We start from the raw sequence: 5,000 nt of genomic DNA, 5'->3' as shown, positions 1-5,000 counted from the left end.
TTTTTGATATTTATTTTATATCACTCTACTTGTTTATTAATTGTTGAGTGTCACGCATCTCCTACAAAGAGTTTTGGTCACCAAATACTATGATGATAAGAGCAAAAACCTCTAATTACTTTACTACGAAACGTAATGGGGACGAAAATCTCGTGACTATGTCAACAGTATTAAACGGTGGAAACATGAACACATCTAATGATGTGTCTACAAAAAAGAGACAGCTCGAATTTTACATGATAAAAGAGCGTGTACATGCGCAGATTATAGTGAACGCGCTTTGAACAGTGTTTGCACAGTGGCCAATTTTTCACCGTACAATACAAAACGATCAAAACTTGAATGCCGCAGTTTGTTGAGAATAAAGGGCTAGAGAAAGTCATGTGCTCAAAAAAAAGGGTTAATGATAAACCTGGCTTAATTCTGATTAAAAACCTTTCAGTTAATTTTTTGTTGTTTAAAGCAACTAAGCTCCATGTTTTGAGACTCTTTGGGAACGTCGCGAACCACTATCATAAAACAAGGTTCTGGGACCCCTGCCCTGAGTACCCCGTCCATTTCCGGCTCTGGTTTCCCTAAGAAAAGACAGGCTAAGTACGTCTAAGCCGGAAATACCCCTTCATTTGTTTATTTTCTATGAGATGAGATATGAGATTCATGTGTATTGTACGATATGCTTCAATTTTGATTTTTTAATTCGAGGATCGTGTACTCGCCACGGCCATGTCATGAAAACGCTCGATTTCTTACCATTCTCAAAAATTGATCGCCCTTCACTTGTGTCACCGATTTCCCGAAAGTAGCCCGGCAATAAATGCAGTTTCCAGCATTATTAATTAATTTTTATGGGCTTCGCTGCTATCCATCGACATCTGAATGCCGGAATCTCGGCTAACCGCGCTGAGATTTTTCCATGTAATTGCAAACTTGATTTTTGGTGTTTTTCTCAGACGTGCCGGGGATCTCGGCTAAACGAGCCAGCCCACCTAACCGGGCCAGCCCGGCTTATGTAATCGGCTCCTACCTGTGCGCATTAGTTTGTTCAGTCATGATGGGACGCACGAAGCCCTAACAGAAGAAGAAACCAGAAGACTAAAAGCCAACAGTTTTAAGGCTTAAGTTACCTTGAATTGGGACGTGGCTGCCTCCACTCTTTTTACATAGGGAGTCGATATTGTTGACACAACCCAGTTACCTCTTTACTGACACCCAATGAATTCATTGAAGGGTGGACCATTCCTGCACTTTGACAGATCACGAAAAAGTGGTATAGCTTCTTAAAAGAACTCCAGCAACAGAGAGGGCAAAGAAAGATAATACAGATCCCGTAAACACTGGTATGATTATTTATAGTATCTTATCGTGGGTTTTACTTTGCTTTATCAGTATACATACAATTAACATTGCAGAAATATAATTGTTATATTTGGACTTCGCGGTTTTCCGAGTTTCACAGTGATCATGCATGACACGAATTTCAATGAAGTGTATAAAACCGAAAACGAAAGCAAGTATTCCGTGAAATCGTAAACCAAATACCATTCATTTTGGGTTGACGTATCTTCCCATCTCCCAAAAATGATATCAACGCATTTCATGCCAAAAATGTGAAATAATCTGATTTTCTGTAACTGTCACAGAGGACTGAAAATCAGGAAAAACATCCAAAGCATTGTCACGTCCGTTTTTATACTAGAGACGCATTATCAGTCTGAACGAACTTAGGCAAGACCTCCTCAGTAACACGACCTAGAATGGATCTGTTCTAACTAACGAACGACTGAGATAATTAGAGATTCGAAAACTGAAAGATATTAAATAGGATAAAAGACCAAAAAGTAGACAGATTGCACTTCAGATCTTTAACAATCAAACATGAATTTCGTAGGAAACAATATACACACTCAACTGCGTTATACATTAATAATTGTTACAAATAAATAGCTTCAAGTTTTTTCTTTAAAGTATACGTAGGCAAGAGAGTTGGCAGAAACAACATCGGAATTAGGAAGATTGTAAAACTTATGACCTTGATAAAAAGCGCGGAGAATTGTTTATTAGTATTAGTTCTGCAGTAAAGTAATTGGAAGGTCTTATAATTTCTTGTATAATAGGAATGTATTTGCATTTTTTAGTAAAACATTTTTGTTTGCTAACAGTGAACGGGAAGGGTCGAGATTTGATAGGAGTACATAAATTTGCCCATTTGCAACCTATATATGTTGCAGGTAAAACCGGGTCTCAGGTTGAACCCGTTTTTACAGGTTAAATTGGTGATCCTCACTTTACCTAGGTTGAATATGCACTCAGATGATTTGAGGAAACCTGTTTAGAGCCAAAATTAAACCTCGGTTCAGGTTAGGATTAGTATACAAAAGTAAATAATGAAAAGAACTGTGTTGGGTTGATCCTGCATGTTCGTCGCTGAAGTATAGCGGTGAAGACACAGGACTATAGATGTCGAGTCACAGGTAAGTGCATAGTACAGTTCTTTGATCTCTAATAATTTTGCAGTGTTGAGACTGAATGGACAAGTGTATGAATACTGAAACCGATAACCGAGCAGAAAGCTGCCTCGAAGTTGCCGCAGCAAAAGACTTGAGTTTTATGATATACGTGGACAGGTATTGCCATGCATATGACTTGCTTTACATCGGAGGCTATCGTGAAAGTCGCCTATAGATAGTCACTATGAAAAATGTACCTAAGTTCTAGCTTCGTAAGTACTTCCTGCCGCGCACCTCAAGGATAGCTCCTTGGACCAATTCCGCTTGATTCACTCATTTCTCCTTTCCTAAAATATGACACACTGCCTGGGGTAATAGATATTTCAACACACTTCATTCCTTCGGTTGCTAAATATTGAATTTTTCACTCAAGTAAAAGAAATTTACGAATAGAATACCAGAAGTGCAGCAGATAAGTGACAAATTACGGTTATTAAACATTCCTATTCAAAATAACTCATGTTTCTTCAAGAAATTCAAGTGTTAAAAATGACCAATTTCTTAATCAATTAATTCTACTCATGATATATTTATTATAACAAGGATCAAATTGATTTACCTATTCGAGGTTATTTGCAGATAGGCTCTTTGTGCTTGACGTGTGGGTCTCTCTAAGTGCAACGGGGCTTTGCTTTGGCACCCTTTTCCTTTTGGGCCATAGAGTTTTTTTTTAAGGAGGCTAACACCTATTGTATCATTGCGTTTTTCTTTTTATCGCTTGAATATGATAAGGATTCAAAGTTACTTTTGTGGCATGAATCTCAAGCCATTGCGGTGACAAATTCCAACACGTACATGGATCCATTAATTCAATGGGTGTCAGTGAAGAGGTCACTACGGTGTGTGAACAATATCTACTTCCAACATAAAGCGGACGGAAGAAAAGAAATCAAACCGTGTTTCCTTTTTTGCAACAATTGTGAACAATAATTGGCACTTTTATTCAACGAAGACTAGCCTGCGAGCAGGCTCTCAGTGGTTCGAGGTACATGAAGGGCCTGTGTTGTCAGCTGCGGTTCTAAAGTTACTGGCCACGTCATCCTATTATAATAACACAACGATTGCTCTTTCACAAATATAGATTTTTAAAGACTAAAATCAGTAAGAATAAGATTTGTTCCACTAAAAGTGCAGACAGAAAAGTAAAAAATAGAAAAAAGTACAGCTTATCTGCTGAATACCCCGCCACTTATTCATAGAATTCGTTCTGAAAGTCGCCTATAGTAATAAAGTCAGTACGAAGATTCAAGTTTCTCATCAAATAGAGCCCTTTAAAGAAAACGACAGAACTTTTAAGATTATAAGACATGTTTCGACAGAAACTTCTGTCATCTTCCGTTGATTAATGTACAAAGCGTTAGAACTTGAATTTCAAAGTAGGAAAAAGTGCTAATTATGCTAGTAACAACGGAATGTACATAAAACGTTAGCATAATTAGCACTTTTTCCTGCTTCATTATCATCATCATCATCATCATCATATATCTTTATTTACCCTCGGATTTTAGAGTAGCTTGGTGTAGCTAATTTCTCCGAGCATTTACCCTCCCAACCATGATACATCACAGAAGACAGACCACAACACTGCTTGTAAATCAACTTCTAACGCTTTGTACATTAATCAACTGAAGATGACAGAATTTTCTGTTGAAACATGTCTTGAACCTTTGTACTGACTTCATTGCTATAGGCGACTTTCAGAACGAATTCGATGAATAAGTGGCTTGCCTGCTAATATCAAGATCCTTTGTTTCGCCTGGTTGTTATATTTTGTCCTAACGATTTTTCAAATATTCTGTAACCGACGATGACTTTCGTAACATCCAAACATGTCTTGGAAATTAAAAAAATGTCGTAATCTTCTTAAAGATAACGATTTGCTTTCTGCTGTCTCGACCTTTTGGTTCCATTATCCACGACATAAAAGGTTCAAGTTTTTCATCACTGAAATAGAGCCCTTTAAAGAAAACGACAAAACTTTTAAGATTATAAGACATGTTTCGACAGAAGCTTCTGTCATCTTCAGTTGATTAATGTACAAAGCGTTAGAACTTGAATTTATAAGTAGGAAAAAGTGCTATTAGTAACAACGGAATGTACATAAAACGTGACAATGTGAGAATTAAAAGGATAGTTTTAGATTTATCTAATACTTTGTACATAAATCAATTGAAAATGACAGAAGTTTCTGTCGAAAGTTGTCTTATAATCTTAAACGTTTTGTCGTTTTCCTTAAAGTTCTGACTTGCCTGCTAATATCAAGATCCTTTGGAAATAGAGCCCTGATTTAAAACTAAATTTGTTTTTTCCATTCTTTTACAAGCGCTCGCGGAGCCAGGAGATGCGATTCATTCACTTTGTCTTCCTTTGATTGGATCAAGAATTGGACCCAGAATTGTTTGTTAGAAGTTTTTTCATGATCACTAAACAAAAAGTGTGCGATAAACCATATTAATACCCTTTACTAAAAACCTACCTGTCTCCACCTTTGCT

General features: G+C 37.1%; 1 protein-coding gene across 4 annotated transcripts in view; it reads right to left on the bottom strand.

The window, feature by feature from the left end:
- LOC138047106 (putative carbonic anhydrase 5) overlaps window positions 1–5,000 on the bottom strand; it is a 35,959-nt gene that overhangs the window by 24,218 nt on the left and 6,741 nt on the right. The window contains exon 1 of one of the 4 annotated variants that reach the window (XM_068893831.1): window positions 4,984–5,000. This exon is cut by the window's right edge and continues 86 nt beyond it. The exons of 2 other annotated variants lie outside the window; for them this stretch is intronic. The gene's annotated coding sequence lies outside the window, so the exon portion shown is untranslated. Of the gene's footprint in view, window positions 1–1,024; window positions 1,064–4,983 lie in introns of those variants that run through there. One more of the 4 variants, XM_068893832.1, reaches the window with a different exon arrangement.

Source organism: Montipora capricornis, chromosome 4 (assembly GCF_036669925.1).
Source record: "Montipora capricornis isolate CH-2021 chromosome 4, ASM3666992v2, whole genome shotgun sequence".
Lineage (NCBI taxonomy): Eukaryota > Metazoa > Cnidaria > Anthozoa > Scleractinia > Acroporidae > Montipora > Montipora capricornis.
This window is presented reverse-complemented; position numbering and strand designations above follow the sequence as displayed.